The 19,154-nt window shown below is 44.5% G+C and overlaps 1 long non-coding RNA gene across 2 annotated transcripts in view; it reads right to left on the bottom strand.

The window, feature by feature from the left end:
* Positions 1 to 1,608: 1,608 nt before the first annotated feature.
* The window catches only part of LOC137252907 (uncharacterized), a 124,006-nt gene continuing 106,460 nt past the window's right edge, over positions 1,609 to 19,154 (bottom strand). The window contains exons 2-7 of one of the 2 annotated variants that reach the window (XR_010953681.1): positions 3,624 to 3,894; positions 2,768 to 3,524; positions 2,457 to 2,669; positions 2,187 to 2,374; positions 1,973 to 2,104; positions 1,609 to 1,910 (exon numbers count right to left, since the gene is read on the bottom strand). This is a non-coding gene — a long non-coding RNA (uncharacterized lncRNA). The remainder of the gene's footprint in view (positions 1,911 to 1,972; positions 2,105 to 2,186; positions 2,375 to 2,456; positions 2,670 to 2,767; positions 3,525 to 3,623; positions 3,895 to 19,154) is intronic. The other variant, XR_010953682.1, reaches the window with a different exon arrangement.

The following is a 19,154-nucleotide window of genomic DNA, read 5'->3' as shown; positions in this document are numbered from 1 at the left end:
CACTTCTTTCGAGGTGCACCGCTATTAGCCATTCCTGAGCCAAACGCGGAAGACCTCTCCTGGATAAATCGATGGGAAAAACTTAAACCGCTTCATCACCAATTCAGTCGACGCTGGAAAGAGGATTATCTGAAGCACCTTCAGAAGCGCTATAAATGGCAAACGCCACATCGAAATCCTCAACCAGGCGACCTCGTCGTAATTAAAGAAGATTCGCTCCCACCCACCGAGTGGCGTCTGGGACGAATCGAGAACGTTCGCCTCGGCCCTGACAACCATGCTCGGGTTGTAGAGGTTCGCACCCAAAATGGGCTTGTCATGCGCCCCTTAGTAAAATTGTGCTTTCTTCCAATGGAGCACTCTTCGCGCCCGGCGCTATAACTTATATACGCTTTCCTTGTATATCAAAATTTCCGTATTAAATGTCCGCTTATCATCCGCTGTATCAAACTACTTCTCGTTTCTCTGTCTGCTGTTGTACTTTCAGAACGACACCATCATGGCATCTCGACTAGCATGCCCACTGGCTCCCACGGCAGAGACCTATAACTGCCTCCAGTGTCGGCTCTGCCATCGCTACCTCGCGCTGCGGACCTGCCCGACCTTTAAGGCGATGCGGCCACCGCAGCGTGCTACAGTGGCCAGGGCACAGGGCTACTGTTTCAATTGGCTGGCACTCACGCACACCACGGGGGAATGCGACTCCCGAGGGTCGTGCGAAAGGCCAAAAGGTCGACGTGGGCAGCGCAAAGCCACTCCACGGAAAACCCCCCAAGCATCCCGCGAGCCGAAACCCAAGCCGAAGAAGGAAAAAGAGAAGACACCGACTTGCGCCTGCAGCGCCCAGAAGGCGCATCCTGCAGTTAAAACAGCGGCAACCCCCAAACTCGCGAAGACGGCCAAGCACACAATCGCGCGCACCCCTCAAGGCCTGTAAACGGCGCAACGCCAACGGCGCAATACGAGTCGCCCCTTAGATACTACCATCCGCAGGGCGGACAAGATGTTTAAGCCGCCTACATTACCAAATTAAACAGCGGCACGCGTCACCCTCACGCGCAGCCGTACGCGGCGAACTGGAAGGCGCCAACACCGACGAGGGCCATCACCATCAACCAATGCACGAATCGGCTAGTCAAGAACTATTAGCCGGCAATCGCGGACGCGCTCCTTTTATATAAATTTAATTGAGTGTGAACACTTGTAAATATATCTCTTTTAGAGAGGTTTAGTTATGAACATTGAAAGTCAAAGTAAAAGTTTTGGAATTAAGAATTAGCACGATTAAAGTGAAATATTTATAACGTTTTAGAAAAAAAACATTATTCTTTTATTTTCGGATTTGAGTGTAGCGAAGAGAGACCCAAGTTTTATTCACGTAGGAAAAAACTTAGAATTATTTCAGATAAGTCATCATAAATATTCAAAATACTTTTTTGTTATACATTGCAATTATATTGCTTTAAAAATCTTTGCAAACTTTGTGCGATTGTTGAATATTATTTTAATTAGAGCATAAAAAGCTTAGATTAGTAATGTAGTAAAAAACTTAGAATTGTTTCAGTTAAGTTCATCACAAAAATTTATATTCAAAATACTTTTTTGTTATACATTGCATTTAAATTGCTTTAAACATCTTTGCAAACTTTGTGCGATTGTTGAATATTATTTTAATTAGGCATAAAAAGCTTAGAATAAGAACGTAGGAAAAAACTTAGAATTATTAGGTTCTTATATAGTTTTTAATCAAGATTATTTCAGTGTGTTCGTTTGTTGTATGTAGGTTTATGCTGTTGCAGAGCTGGATTTATTGGTCAGATACCGCCTTTGTTTATGCCGGTTGTGGCTCAGCGTTAAACACCGTCTCATGTTGTCTTCGAAGTCGATCCTGCCTTGCAGTTTGAAAACGTCTAAATTAATGGGAATGGGCAATGTAAGTAATGATATTTTAAAACATTTTAAATTACACTACCAAAAAGTACGCTGTTGACGAGTTTCAGTTTAGATAAAGATCGTTTGCCATGTACTCCGTCCCAGTTAAAATTGAAAAGAACGTTGTCAGAGAAAAGTTTTCTCATTACTCCAATAATGTCTGATGATGCACCTTTCAGCATAAAGATATATGATATGTAAATGAAAACCACCAATTTAAGTTATGAAACACAATTAAAAATATTCAAAAATACCATTGATTCTTGATAATCATCTGAGTCCAACTTTTTTTGAATTTCATAAACTGAATCCAAAAGTACGCTGTTGACGAGTTTCAGTTTAGATAAAGATCGTTTGCCATGTACTCCGTCCCAGTTAAAATTGAAAAGAACGTTGTCAGAGAAAAGTTTTCTCATTACTCCAATAATGTCTGATGATGCACCTTTCAGCATAAAGATATATGATATGTAAATGAAAACCACCAATTTAAGTTATGAAACACAATTAAAAATATTCAAAAATACCATTGATTCTTGATAATCATCTGAGTCCAACTTTTTTTGAATTTCATAAACTGAATCCAGCGATATTAGTGGCATAACGATATAGAGCTCGGTGTAAGTATCATTTTCCGTTTCTCCGCTGATACGGTATACTATTTTGTGCGTTTTCTTAATCAGAACTATTGAGGCACGCATGACTTTATGTGGAGCCATGACTTCTGCCTATTCTGGAAGCTGAAATGATAGCATAAATAATAATTAAAGAGAATCAAGGTATTGCGGCTACAATTACTAGGGTTTCACAAATAACAGTTCAATATTTCTCTATGCACCTTTTCTTCAATCTTAGTCAATCTAAATTCCAGGTCGATATGCTTCTTTAATATTGTTTGTAGTATCGCCATTATATTTTCGTTTGTTGTAGGGAATATTCCTTCGCTTCGTTGGTTAAGGAAGTAGCTGGAAGTTGGTTGGTACTAGAGCTGGATTAATTATTGAAATTGTTGTTTATTGCTTTTGAGCTAGATGGAAACGGTTCGCTGTGTAGTGCTACATCGACCAAATGGGCATTTGTTGCATTGAAGCCCTTTGACAAGAAAAACTTTCGGAATTTTGGCGTGTATGGTTCGCTGGTTGTGGCGCTAGACGAATTACGGAGATTGGCATTCTTTGCGTATGATCTGGATGGAATTGGCTCACTCATGTGTGCTACTTCGACGAAATGGGGGTTTGTTACATTAGAATTGGAAGGAAATGAATCGACCAAATTGGCATTTTCTTTGCCCTTTACCAGCTTAAGCTTTTTAATTCATAGTTGGTTGTCTGTAGAGCCAGACGAATTATGCAAATTGGTGTTATTTGCATATAATTTAGATGGAAATGGTTCGCTGTGTTGTGCTACATCCACGAAATGGGGGTCGTTGCATTGGAAGCGGAGGGAAGTACATCTACCATATCCTTGGATGTTTGATTGGTAGTAGAGCTGGAGATATTTAAAAAGGCGTTGCTTTTCCTACTCGGAGTAGAGGTATACATATCTATGTCTTCTTCAAATATATCCTGGCTCTCCATTCTTTCTGATCATATGTTCTCCATGCAAAATAAGAAATACAATTACGAGTAGCATTTATAGTAATTTGTTTGAAAATATATGAGGAGGACATTTACTTTGCTCTTCATCAGCTTTACCTTTTTAATTCTTAATTGGTTGGCGCCAGATTGGTGTTATTTGCATATAATCTAGATGGAATCGGTTCGCTGTGTTGTGCTACATCCACGAAATAGGGGTCGTTGCATTGGAAGCGGAGGGAAGTACATCTACCATATCCTTGGATGGTTGATTGGTAGTAGAGCTGGAGATATTTAAAAAGGCGTTGCTTTTCCTATTCGGAGTAGAGGTATACATATCTATGTCTTCTTCAAATATATCCTGGCTCTCCATTCTTTCTGATCATATGTTCTCCATGCAAAATAAGAAATACAATTACGAGTAGCATTTATAGTAATTTGTTTGAAAATATATGAGGAGGTCCTCACTGTAGGGTTCTTATTATTTTTATTTAACTTTGTGTTTAAGTTACTTTGGACTTTGTAGTTTTAATATGTTTTATCAATATTTTAATTTTCAATATTGATTTTTTAATTTTCAAAAATTTTCATTATGATTAAATTTTTACATCAAGAACATATTATCTATGTGAATATTCATATTAATAAAAAATAATAAGGCAAACTACACTCACCAAAACGTAACATTTCATTCATATGTGAATTCGAGTAAATTGATAAAAATAACTTTACCATTGATGCCTTATGAAAGCTTCTTACGAATATAATATATTTTCCAAAATAAACATTTTGGAAATGTTACGTTTTGGTGTGGACCTCCGCATGTCATCAAATTAGAGCAACCGATAATATAAGAATATTAGTTTGAAAATTTGTGAAAAAGGTTATGAAGTAAGGGTATGAGAAGGTATTTATTTTCAGAAGGAATACAAAAATACTTATGTTCAATATCTTCCCAGGAAATTTCAAATCTCATTTCATCCAACCTACTTCCCACCAATATACCAAGGGCTGAAAGTGACTCAAGTGGTGCTTCGTAAAAATTATCGACTTTTAGAAATGCGTTCGCTACTACCACGTCCTTTCTCGATTCGTTTATTGTTTCTATTATTTTTATTGGACCTGTCCCCTTACTAATGAAATATGAGTCCTTCTCATTTTTTGGATCAATAATAAGAGAACCATATTTTGAGGTTTTTTTATTTCTAGGCATTTTCTCTCCTGAAGGCGAAAATAAAGTTGCTGCAAAATTTGATTGGCCTTTTTTATCAACTTTTTTAGGAATTGCATAAAATTTTCAAATTTGTATGCAGAGAATTGGTCCAAAGTCCCATTATCCCTGGCACACGCAGGCAAATGCAACAAACAGTGGATGTTAAAGCTAATTAAATCCTGACCGTAAATTTCACCAAAGAGGTTGACCAACTCGTCTAACATTTCTTGTACAACATTGGTTTCGGTTTCGCAAAATGTTCCCCAAGAAAGTATTCGTATGCTGGCATGTCAAAGAAGGAAATAATAATACAAATTATCATCAACGAAACCTTTTAAAACAAATATCTCAGAATAAAGTAAAAACTGTCTGTACTCTGTTGATTTCCAGTTTTTATTTTCTTCTAAATTTCCAAAAACTCTTCCGAATTCTGAGGGGACGTAGGAAGATATATAGTCAAACCTTGTATTCATTTCAGCAATGTTTCCTTTGTTAACCAATTGCTGAAGCAGTTTTTTTGTCACGCCTAGATCAACAAGATGCATTGGATCTAGCGGGAATTGGGATACCATACCAAAGTTTGCTGCCTCGAGCACACTTTGTTGTTCTAAGTTATGGTGTTCCTTGTCAAGTCTGTTCTTAAAAGACAAGTCGGTTCGCCACTCACATACCTGTTTTGAGAATGACAATCTTTTTCCTATAAGTTCTCCCGCCTGGCAACACTTAGGACAACTGTGTTTTCCGCTATGTCCTTGTACTCTAGAAATAAAAGCTCGTGCGGGTGCATCGCATATAAATAGATGAACATCAAACCGTTTCAAATCGGGGAAGGAGCCTACTTTCAAGCCATTTATCCTTAATTGACTAACTTCCTCCGCGAAGTTTTTCGAAAAGCCGTCTGTGTTTGTGGGTTTTTGTTTTCCTGAAAAACACGCAATCAAAAAAGGACGCTCAATTGATCACCGACAATTGATCCCAGAATCGGCCATAGCACTCTCTTCGAACTTTGAAATGGTTTGAGATCATCAACTCCAACATCTATTAATACTTGTGTAGTGTTTTTTAGACTAGGAAACAACCTTGACTCGAATTAAGACTGAATGCCATAGTATGCAAACTCACCACCGAGAATATTCTGTACTTCCACACTATTTTTGGGTGTTTCAAGAATTGTCTGTGCCGACAGCGGCAGATCTGTCACCCCAATAATTAATAAGGTCCGAACGAGATCATTTAATGCTTCTTGGGTAATATTATGTCGCATGGCCCATGACTTTATATAATACAATTTTTCTGCAGTTGAAAGTTCAGAAGGGAAGCTGTCGATCGTACTCTCAGCATCTGTTGCACATTCAGAAGATTCCTCACGATAGAAAGAGCTTTCGGAGGTGGTTCCCACACATCTGTCGCAACTCCATTAAAATCTGCATCTGCCCGAGCAAATTTTGAAATATTGGCGTAGTCGTCTTCACTGCGCTTAAATTCTTGATTTTCTTGACTGCAAAGCTTATAAAAGGTTCCTATCTTCATATTTCTTACATGATACAGGACACGTTCAGAAACACCAAAATAGCGCGGACCCAGACACGCGAGCGTAAAAATTCTGTTTCCACTGCTGATATACTTAACCTTTTCCAAAGTATATGCTTGCCTAAATATTGAATAGAAAATGTAAATGTTATCCAAATCACTGTCTAGGGGCGACCTTGCTTAGAAAAACTTGTGAAACTAATTGAAAAAACATGTTTCTAAATTTTTGATTTTTTCAGATACAAAAAATTTAATATACAAAAATTGAATTGAGGGTGGCATGCTTAAGAAAGTGGTCGGTAAGAAAGTGGTCGGTAAAATATGAAGGTGGACGGGACCCGTTAGCGTTCATCGAACGGCTGAAGGAGTTAGCCGAAGTAAACGTAGATCTCCTACCAAAAACCATTCCCGAGCTACTAGGGGGCCCCGCGCTGCAGTGTTATCGCAATAACAATGCACACTGCGAAAGGTGGACAAGTTTAAAAAAGGATTTTTTACGGTTCTTCCTACCAGTCAGGTATTTCGAGCGTCTCGAGGACGACATACGCCAACCGAGGCAGCAAAACAAGGAGAAGTATAAGGACTATGTGCTAGCGATAAACAGCTTGATGAAGCACGCAGGATACACCAGCGAACAGCGGTTGGAACGAATCTTCCGTAACAGCCACCTCGATTACCAACTTTACATCCGTCGGAGGGACTTCACCAATCTCGCAGAACTCTTAACCCTTGCCGAGGAATACGAGAGCATACGGGAGGACTATCGAATGCCATCAGGCGGGCATCACCGCGAAATTACGCAACACATCGCAAGTAACCCGACCCTGGTATCACCACCGAAACCTGGACCACCACCACCACCACCGAACATACCGCACCACATGCCTCCCGGCAATCAGAGATTCGACTCCAACAACGTATGCAGGATGTGCGGCGAAAAAGGCCAATAGATGCCGAAACCCACACAACAATTTTTTGCTGGGAGTGGGGCCGCAGTGATATACGCACAATCGAATGCTGCTGTCGACGACAGGGAAACGACAGAGGGCTTCACGAAGAACAAGGCGCAGTGAGCCCAAAGAACCCAGCGCCGAATAGGCAGTGGTAATGTACCAAGAGCGCCAGAGCAAGAAATTATGCTTTAGGGAACTGGTGGATAATGTCGACCTAGATCCTTGAGGATCAGCCTACAGAACTGTGATGGCCAAAGTTAAAGGACCAATATCACAGCAACCTACGTGCCCAATACTGATGAATATTATTGTTGAAACAATTTTCCCGGCGCAAGATCGCTGGACTTATCCAAGCGAGGATATAGAAAGCACGGAAATTCCGCAAATTACAGAGCAAGAGGTGCTGGACGCTGCAAAAAGAGTTGCTGATAACAAATCCCCAGGACCCGACGAAGTACCAAACATAGCCCTTAAAGCCACGATCACAACTAGGGCTACATTATTTACTGATCTTTTTAATGCCTGTATGCAAGAAGTCGTGTTCCCTCGCCCGTGGAAACGACAAAGATTTGTCCTATTGCTGAAACGTGGTAAACAGCCGGACCAACCATCCTCATATAGGCCACTTTGTATGCTGGATTCCCTAGGGAAGATTTTCGAGCGTATAATTAGTGAGCGCCTACAGCTGACTCTAGAAAGACCAGGTGGCTTATCGAATGGTCAATATGGATTTCGCAAATCAAGATCCACCGTAGATGCAATACAAACAGTCGTCAATATAGCTAGAGAAGCTATCTCTGGAGGCCAAAATAAAAGGAAGCTCTGTTCACTGATTATGTTGGACATCAAGAATGCTTTTAACACTACGAACTGGATGTAGATAATGGAAGCGCTGCAAAGCTTCGGCACTCCAGCTTACTTACGCAGAATTATAGGTAGCTATCTTAAAGACAGAGTACTTCTTTTTGACACGGATCAAGGAGCAAAGCAGTACGAAATCACAGGAGGCGTCCCACAGGGATCTGTTCTCGGTCCAACGCTTTGGAATGTAATGTATGACGGGGTGCTAAAGATTGATCTACCATAAAACACGCAAATTGTGGGATATGCTGATGATATTGCAGTGGTAGTAGTGGCCAAGAAACTGTACCTGCTTCAAGCATTATGTAATGACGCCGTAGCAAGAATAAAGGAATGGCTGACTAATACGGGACTGGAGTTGGCTAGCAAAAAGACGGAAGTGGTATTAGTAAGCTCCAAACGGTCGGCGAACGAGTTAGTCTTAACTGTCGGGGATCACCAAATCACCTCAAAGGATTCCTTAAAATACTCAGGAGTGCACATTGACTCTAAGTTAACTTTCAAAGAGCACTTCAAAGCGGTGAAGGAGAAAATTACCAAAGTTAATGGATCACTTATGCGAATAAGGCCTAACATTGGTGGCCCGAGCGAAGCTACACGTCAGCTATTGTCCACAGTAACCAGCTCAATAATACTATACGCAGCACCAGTGTGTTATGGATCTAAACAGACCCATCAAAAATATATATTAGCAGCGTACCGACTTGCTTCTTTAAGAATAGCAAGTGCTTATCGGACGGTGTCCGACGACGCGATCCTGGTTCTAACCCGGAAAATCCCAGTGGACTTACTGGCAAGCGAAATGGCCGATCTGTATAACACTAATATCGAGCGACCATCTGAAGAAGACAAGAAAAGAGCAAGGACACAAACAATAGCTAAGTGGCAAGAACGGTGGGAGGCCTCGAGTAAAGGGCGTTGGACTTTCACACTAGTCTGGAACGTAGCCCAATGGAAGGAGCGGAAGCACGGCGAACTGAACTACCATCTCACGCAGATAATGAGTGGACATGGCGGTTTCAAAGAGTATTTATGGAAGCGTAGGATAGAGGAAGATCCTCATTGCCCAATGTGTACCACAGAGTTAGAAAACGCAGAACACGTCATGTTCCACTGCCCCCGTTTCCACGAAGAAAGACTCACCTTGCATGGAGTCTTTGGGGAGGAACCTACCACGAGAAATTTAGTATCACATATGTGCAACAGGAAAGAGTGCTGGACTGCAGTGAGCAAAATGGCATTTATAGTAATGACACGCCTGATGGATGCTGAGAGGGAGCGCAGAGAAATGCGCATGCGAAGCAGTGGCGATTAAATGGACACTCAGAGCAAATAGCGGGAACCTGGACGCAGGGACAACAGTAGGCTCTTAAAAAATGAGAAATATGGAACGCCACCCTGAAGTAATGCGAAAGTGGTGCCGGGGTGGGCGAAGGTTCCAGAACGGGGCTGTTTTTTAGTCTACGGACACACGGTTGCTGCGACGGCAGCAATTATGGTGCATTAGGCATTTTTCAGCCTCCCCGCAAAAAAAAAAAAAAAAATGTACCAAGAGCATGGGCGCCTTTATGCCGTAGCCAAGCTCGGTGCGGTGCAGAACGTGTAGTAAACTCCGGAAAAGGAGAAACGGTGAGAGTGGCCATCAAAATAACGATGGCAAACGGGACTAGCACCGCAATCTTCGACGCCATAAGGACTGAGGTATGCCTCTGAGAAGCGTCACTCCACACAGTTTTACACGTCATGCCCAGGGCGAACGACGACATCATACTTGGCCTGGATACGCTAGGAAGCATGGGAGCCACCATATCATATGGAGAAGGCCACCTCGTGCTAACCAGACCCCTTGCTCAGCACACACCGCATCCTGGAGCCACGTCAAAAACTATTCAGATTATAACACCAGCGAGAACGAGTAACGCCAGGTACGACACCCCTGGAACTATTCAGAGTATAACACCAGCGAGAACGAGTACGAGGATCGCCAGGTACGACACCCCTGGAACTATTCAAAGTATAACACCAACGAGAACGAGTACGAGGAACGCCAGGTACGACACCCCTGGGACTATTCAGAGTATAACACCAGCGAGAACGAGTAACGCCAGGTACGACACCCCTGGAATTATTCAGAGTATAACACCAGCGAAAACGAGTACGGGGAACGCCAGGTACGACACAACTGGGACTATTCAGAGTATAGCACCAGCGATAAGGAGTAACGCCACGTACGACACCCCTGGAGCCACGTCAGGAACCATTCAGAGGGTAACACCACCGAGCAGTAGTAACCACAAGCACAACAACGTTGATGATAGGATCAACAGGATCAACGGGGCCTACGATGAGGACGAGGCGGAACGAGTGCGCGGTTTTCTGGCAAAAGAGCTCCAGAAATTCGAGAGCATGAGTGGGGTGACGACAATAGCCGAGCACAAGATTATCCTATCAAGCAACGTTACTTCCCACGCAACCCAGCGATGCAGACCATCATCAACAACGAAGTCGACGAGTTACTCCAGAAAGGAAGCATCGAGCCGTCCCGTAGCCCACACAGCGCACCGGCCATGCTAGCCAAGAAGAAAAACGGGAAGTGGAGGTTATGCGTGGACTATCGGCAGCTCAACGCCCGATCCGTAGCCGATGCGTACCCCCTACCCAGAATACAACATATACTGGACAAGCGAGGTACATCAGCAGCTTGGACTCGAAAAATGGCTACTGGCGAATACCCCTGAAGCCGCAGAGCCGTCCCTACACAGCTTTCACGGTACCGGGATGTGGGTTATTCCAGTGGTGGGTTATGCCGTTCGGCCTACACTCCGCACCTGCAACATTTCAAAGAGCACTAGATCAGGTTATTGGACCGGAGATGGAACTCCACGCTTTCGCATACCTCGATGACATAATCGTCATAGGATCCACCTTGGAGGAGCACATTCGCAACTTGAAAGAAGTAATGCTACGACTGCAGCGCGCCAATCTCAGAATAAATCCGGAGAAATGCGAATTTTTCAAGAAGGAAATCCGATACCTAGGACACGTAGTAAGCGACAGGGGAATTTACACCGACCCCGAGAAATTTGCAGCCAGCAAAGACCTGAAACCACCAAGGAACGCGAAAGAGGTGCGTCAATACCCGACTTCGCCACGATCAGCCAGCCACTCACAACCCTGCTGAAAAAGGGCAAACACTGGAAGTGGGGGGCCGAACAACAGGAGGCCTTCGAGGCCTTAAAGCAAAAGCTCACGGAAGCACCAATACTTGCCTGCCCGGACTTTACCAAGACCTTCACCTTACAAAGGGCGCAAGCAATTTCGGGCTGGGCGCCGTATTGACACATGACAGGAGAGTGGAGGACGTGTGATCGCCTACGCCAGCAGGAAACTCAACAAGGTGGAAACCAACTACTCGCCCACCGAGAAGTAATGCCTCGCGATAGTCTGGGGAATACGCAAGATGAGGCCCTACTTGGAAAGATACCGATTCAAGGTAATCACGGACCACATGTCTCTAAAGTGGTTAGACTCCATCGAAAGCCCCTCAGACCGTATAGCACGATGGCCCTTGGAACTTCAGCACCACACTTTCTACATCGAGTACAGGAAAGGGAAGCTGAACCTGGTAGCGGACGCACTATCACGACAGCCACTGGAGACCCTACTACTGGCAGCGACAACCGAGCCACAATGCAAGTGGTGGCACAAGCGCGTCGGCCAAGTCGCACCAACCCGGAAAAATACGCCGACTACATAATACAAGATGGACAACTGTACCGCCATATTCCCTGCCGGTCACGCGATGAAGAAGCGGTCCCTTGGAAATTTTGTGTACCCACATCACTGCGACAACGACTATTAGCAGAAAACCACGACATCCCAAGCGCTGGACATATGGGCATCCGCCGGACAGTAGCGCGGATTTCCTACCGGTATTACTGGCCCGGCATGTTTCGGGACATCAGTCGATATGTACGACAGTGCGAGTCTTGTAAGAAATACAAGGAAGCACAGCAAACGCCAGTTGGAAAGATACTCACACAGGTGGCGCAAGAACAATTCGCCACGGTATGCGTCGATTTCGTCGGACCAATCCCACGATCAACACAGGGGAACACGATGCTATTAGTATTTTTCGACCGCTTCAGCAAATGGGTGGAATTGGTCCCCATGAGGCGTGCTACAGCAGAGGCCCTTCGCCGCGCGTTCAGAGAACACATCCTCGCAAGGTTTGGTGCTCCCAAGATACTGATATCGGACAACGGCGTTCAGTTCACCAGCACAATATGGCAGCGTTACCACTTTTATCAACAGTACGTCGCCGTGAACGGTTGTGTTTTTTCCGTGCTCTAAGTTTTTCTTCTATTTTTAATTTAATTTTTGAGTTTTTAACTTTTTTATTTAATGCCGCTTAACAATCAATAATTGTTAGAGACATTGACTCTTGTTTGCCTTTTTTTCTGTGCATATCATATTTTAACATTTGATTTAATATGCCTTGTTTCTGTGGCCACAGAGTTGAGCGCGCTCAAACTTCAGTGCAGTGTGAAAATTGCAGAGAAATTTATCACATGAATTGTGTTGTTGGTAACATGCCTGCCGAGTTCAATCATCTTAATAATGCTGATAATATATACATCTGTGGTTTGTGTGCTCCCGCTCAGCAAGACGAGTCGTCGTTACAACAACAACAAGCCACACAAGTGCAAATGCCAATTCCGCGCTCTGATATTGTTAATAATTTTGCTGAGTTAAAAATTGTCAATACTCAACTTCTTTCTGCTGTGACTGCTTTGCGTGAAGATAATGAGTGCTTACGTCATAAAACCGATTCTCTTCAAGCTGAAGTTAGTGACTTGCACTGTAAGCTCAACGAAAATAATTCTTTATTATCTCAATTGCTCACGCAATTTGAAAGTTTTTGTAGTGTAAACAAAAAAAACTTTGCTACATCAATGCAGCCAGCCTCTGCGTGCGCCCCAACGGTTGCTACTGGCTCTGTCGACGTCGCTTCTATTGCCGACGTATTATCAGCTGGTATTTGTACTGCTGCTCAACCATCGTTGTTGTTGTTGCCTAATGATGCTGCTGTTGTTAACAATGTTTCAACTGTGACGCCAATTTCTAACGCCGTTGCTTTGCAATCTTCTTCGCCTACTTCGTCTCCTGCAGTTGTTGGTAATCAAAACGAATGGAAGACAGTGCAAAATAAAAAAAAATTCAAACGAAGAAATAAAACTCAACATAACAAAGAAAGCGCTTCTAACAATGATAATGCTGATGCAGGTACCACAGGTACTAGTTCAATTCCGAATAATGCTGTAAGCAACAATAACGCTGCCAATGCTAATGATAACATTAGACCCTCCCCCAATTATGGTAATAAAATTAATTCGCGCTTGCTAGCGCCACCTTTAGTTGTTGGGTCGGGCATTAATAGTGACTTAAGTGCTGCTTCTAAAAGGAAGTGGCTGCATATTTCGCCTTTCTCTGCCTCGGTCACATCCGATAAAATAAAACTTCATATTTCTCAACATACTGGCATTGATGTTAACTCCATTGTTTGTTTTCCGTTGGTGAAGATTGGCGTGGATTCCAATTCTCTGCGTTATATTAATTTTAAATTGGGTGTTGAGGAAAGTGTACTACCTAAGCTTTTGGTGCCTGACTTATGGCCTTCAAACATTGCCGTGCGTCCTTTTAATTTTCGTTCAAAAAACGACAAGGTCCAACCGATGTCCAATGGCAATCGGTTGGGTCAGATGGTACAAGGAACCGTTTAAACATTTCTATACAAACCTCGACGCGGGATGTAGCTAATATTCATTCTTACAAGGATCTTAAAATTTATTTTCAAAACGTATCTGGCCTAAGAAACAAGTCTGACTCACTATATACGATGAGTTCAAACTTGGATTTTGACATCTTTGTTATTGTCGAGACCTGGCTAAATGACACTTTTATGGATGGTGAATTTTTCGATGAAAATTTATTCTGCGTTTTTCGAAAAGATCGCGATGCATTAAAAACTGGTCTGTCTAGAGGAGGAGGCGTTTTAATTGCGATTCGGCGAAAATATCGAGCGACTCTGGTGCCATTGCCGAATGCTGATTCTCTTTTAGATATGCTTTGCGTTTCTGTACATGGAGTTTCTAAACTTTTAATTTGTGTTTCTTATGTACCGCCTACTAGTAGCGATTTACTTTATAAAGAGCATGTTGATAATATTTTAGCCTTAGCACCTAGTCATGAAAATGTTTGCGTGTTTGGCGACTTCAACCTCAGTAATAATTTGATATCTGGGGTGGTGGACTGCCCCTTTTTACTTGAACGTATTTTCTTTGTTATTCCTAATATTTGTTTAAGGAATCATGCCACATTTTATGTGGGGCTGGCGAGGACTAATTATGCTGCCAATGCTCCTGTTGTCAGAGCTCTTAAAGAGTTTAATTTGCTTCCGAAATCTTCAGTTTTGGATTTCTCCTTTTGTGAAAATAGGTTTAAAATGCTACTTAATGACCAGTTAAGTTAGTTGGTATTTGCCTACATTTGTAATTAGTCTGTAAGAAATGTAACAATTTCAAGATTAAATAAATAAATAGATAGAAATAGATAAATAGATAGAAATAGAATTGGGGATACGACAACAATTCACGGCGCCCTACACACCGCAAGAAAATCCAACGGAACGGGCGAACAGAATAGTCAAGAGCAACTCACCAGATCACAGCACAACAGATGGGACGACTTTCTCCCAGAGATCGAGCTGGCCATCAACACCAGTGTGACCGCGCCCACCGGATAAAGTCCAGCTTTCCTCGTACAAGGGCGGGAGCCGCGACTACCAGGGGCATTGTTTGACGAAGTCAACCTTGGGACGGGACCCACCGCGGCAGAAGAAAAATCCGACAGAATGCAAGAGGCATTCATAATAGCGGCGGCAGACGAAGCACGGCATTACAATCTACGACGGAAAAAATAGACCCCCGTAGTCGGCTAACTAGTGCTCGCAAAGGAACACCATCTCTCCAAGGCAGGGGAAAATTTCGCGGCAAAGTTGGCCCCCAAATATGACGGACCCTACCAAATCCTAGGATATGCGTCTCCGGTGATACTTAAAATACGAAAGCCCAACGGAGGAAAGGAGAAAACGGTCAACATCTCGCAGAGTTAATGGCATATCATGCAGCAGAGATCATCGCGGGAAATTAAAATAAATTCGGGGAGAACAATTTTTAAATAATTAATTAATATCAAGGATAAGCAAGCACCGATCATTCTATCGCAAACCACCGAGGTGACAACAACGTTTTCTTTTGCTACGAATTTTTTTTCATAAACCAACAATCTACAATGCAGAGCTATAACGCTAACCTGACCAACAGCGTTAAGCGTATGCGCCAGCGATACGAGGAAGGAGGAAGCAAAACGCCCTAGGGCCGTGCTGCTGGAAGGAGCTACTGGCGCCCCGACGTCAGCAACATGCGTGCAACTACACGCGCAAACACGTACGCTGACGTCGCATGCATCATTAAACCATCACAAATTACGGGAAATGGAACCGACGCCAACACCACGAACACTAAATCAGCCGCGGCCAAGGCCCAAAATGAGACCGAAACATCACCGCTAACAGTCACACTTGGTAGGATAGACGTGTAGGCAGGGCAGTTGCCGGCAGTCATCGAGCTCTCCTCGAGTGAGGGCACAGCTCCACCGAAAAAGCCACAGTCGCCGAAAATCATCGAGCTCTCCTCGGATGAGGACACAGCCGCACCGGCGAGAGAAACGCCTAAGACAATATTCCCGGCAGGACCAGGCGGCATACCCCTCTATACGACTGACCTCGACACCCTCAAAGGATCTAAATGGTTAACCGAGACCATCATTGACGCTTGGGCAAAGGGACTGTGATGGACACCATTAATTTGGCCCACACAAAACGACCCCACAACATATTCAACACAGCTTTAACACAACAGCCAGTCACAAAAGGCACAAGCAACACGACAAACCAACAAGTCTCAGCAACACGACCAGCAATCACAACGCTTAATAGCAACACAACAAACTAACAAGTCTCAGCAACACAACGAGCGTTCGCAACATTTAATAGCAATACGGTAACCATGGCAACGCAAACGTTTGAACTAGCAACACCAAACACAACAGCTCCCCAGTGGGTTAGTGGGTCAGAATATACCCGCGGTAGGTATGCCTGTCGTAAGAGGCGACTAGAATACCAGATTCAAGGGGTTGTGTAGCGCAACCCTTCAGGTTGCCAGCGCAATATATAGCTTCTCCAAACCACATTGTCAACCTCACCTATCCGCGGCGAATCCTGTTTCACTAAAAGACGAGGCTCTGGCGACCCCAAGCTCCTCATGGAAGTTGGGGGTGGGGAGGGAAGGATGGCTTGAAAGTTTAACGTGGTCATATAAATCATTCCCGAGATGGTCGGGCTAGCACCTTAATGGTGCTGTGCTACCGGAGCGTACCGGATCTGTATCCGGCAAATGACCATCACATCGATAACACTACCCAAATCCTTCCGGTAGCAACCTTATCGCTACAACAACAACAACAACAGCTATAAAAGGAGCGTTACAGCAGTTAGTTAGCACGGAGCTGTGGTCGTGACCGGAGCTACCAGTGGAGCGTCCCTCGAATGTGTCTGTTATACCACCAGGAGAGGTCGTTTCATAGAAGTGAGTCGTGGCCTCAAGTGGTGAATGTGTCGGTTATACCACCAAATACCGCTTGAGACTTCGTAAGCAACGGCCCTACCACAGTAACGCGCACCCGCGAACAGGCGACATCCGCCCGCCTGCGACGACGCTGGCCGCAACAGCGAACACACTACGTTGGCCCAGTACTACGCCAACCTACGACGCGGGCCATAACAGCGCTACGTAAACACACTACGCTGGCCGCAACAACACTACACAAACGTACTACGTTGGCCACAGCAGAGTCACGATAACCTACGACGCTGGCCGCAACAGTGCTGCGCAACCTCACTACGCTAAAATACGACGCTGGCCACAACAGCGCTACGCAAACATACTACGTTGGCCACAGCAGAGTTACGATAACCTACGACGTTGGCCGCAACAGCGCTACGCAACCGCACTACGATAACATACGACGCGGGCCGCAACAACGCTAAGCAAACACACCACGCTGGCTGCAACGGCACTACGCAAACATACCACGTGGGCCACAGCATAGCCACGCTAACCTACGACGCTGGCCGCAACAGCGCTACGCGAACATACTACGTTGACCGCAGCAGAGTTACGCAATTACACGACGTCAACCATACTAGTGTTACACACACTCATGCAGACGGACCAACATAAGCCGCAGCAGATACAACGCAGTCGCTAGCCGTACGAGAGACACGCCGACGCAGGGCGTCACAGAAATACATTTACACACACCCAGGCAACGACCAGCAAGGCATCCTAACGGGACGATCCTAACGGGACACGAGGACCGTTAGCCCACCACTAACCATAGAGCAAGCACAAAGCGAAGTGAAGAATTCAAATACATCTTTCTTTTATTACATTATTTTCATTATAGTTATAAAATATATAGAGTTAAAGAAATGAAGTGAATTTTATATTAAAACGATTTGCAAAGTGTCTCGAATTACAAATTTATTGTAAGTGAACCTTGGACACGGCGAGTATACCCCAAGCACTTATTGAAGAAGCACCGAGGCAGGGAAAAAAGCTTCGTTACAAGATCACGGAGATAGTCGACTTTATGAAGTGACACAACATCCGCATTGCTGCGATTCAAGAGACTAAACTCACAGCAAGATCTGCATTGCAGACCTGTTCTTGGTATTATGTCCACAGAAAAGATCGCGAGAGCGGAAATGGAGGCGGCTTCGCGTTTATCATACACCACACTGTGCAATATCATATATTTGATCCCGACATCGACCGCAGGGACAGTGTCTTAGAACGTCAAGGATTATCTGTCCGGTCGGTCGGCGAAGTACGCACCAACCCGGAAAAATACGCCGACTACATAATACAAGATGGACAACTGTACCGCCATATTCCCTGCCCGTCACACGATGAAGAAGCGGTCCCTTGGAAATTGTGTGTACCCACACCACTGCGACAACGAGTATTAGAAGTATGCCACGAAATTCCAAGCGCTGGACACATGGGCATCCGCCGGACGGTAGCGCGGATTGCCATCCAGTATTACTGGCCCGGCATGTTTCGGGACATCAGTCGCTATGTACGACAGTGCCAGTCTTGCAAGAAATACAAGGAAGCACAGCAAAAGCCAGTTGGAAGTTGGAAAAGCAAGCACCGATCATTCTATCACAAACCACCGAGGTGACAACAACGTTTTCTTTTCCTACCATTTTTTTTCATAAACCGTCAACCTACAATGCAGAGCTATAACGCTAACCTGACCAACAGCGCCAACCGTATGCGCCAGTGCTACGAGGAAGGAGGAAGCAAAACGCCCTAGGGCCGTATTGCTGGAAGGAGCTACTGGCGCCGACGTCAGCAACATGCGTGCAACTATACGCGCAAACACGTATGCTGACGTCGCACGCATCATTACACCATTAAACACTACAGGCGGCGCCGTCAACAACATGCGTGCAACTACACGTGCAAACACGTAGGCTGACGTCGCACGTATCATTAAACCACCACAAGTTACGGGCACCGACGCCAACACTACGAACACCGAATCACCCGCGGCCAAGGCCCATAATGGGATCGGAACATCACCGCTAACAGTCACACTTGGTAGGATAGACGTGGAGGCAGGGCAGTTGCCGGCAGCCATCGAGCTCTCCCCGAGTGAGGGCACAGCTCCACCGGAAAAGCCACAGTCGCCGAAAATCATTGAGCTCTCCTCGGATGAGGACACAGCCCCACCGGCGAGAAAAATGCCTTAGACAATATTCCCGACAGGACCAGGCGGCATACCCCTCTATACGACTGACTTCGACACCCTCAAAGGATCGAAATGGTTAACCGACACCATCATTGACGCTTGGGCAAAGGGACTGTGATGGACACCATTAATTTGGCCAACACAAAACGACCC

Source organism: Eurosta solidaginis, chromosome 5 (assembly GCF_040869045.1).
Source record: "Eurosta solidaginis isolate ZX-2024a chromosome 5, ASM4086904v1, whole genome shotgun sequence".
NCBI lineage: Eukaryota > Metazoa > Arthropoda > Insecta > Diptera > Tephritidae > Eurosta > Eurosta solidaginis.
The sequence above is the reverse complement of the archived record's forward strand: the minus strand, read 5'-3'. Positions and strand labels throughout refer to the sequence as shown.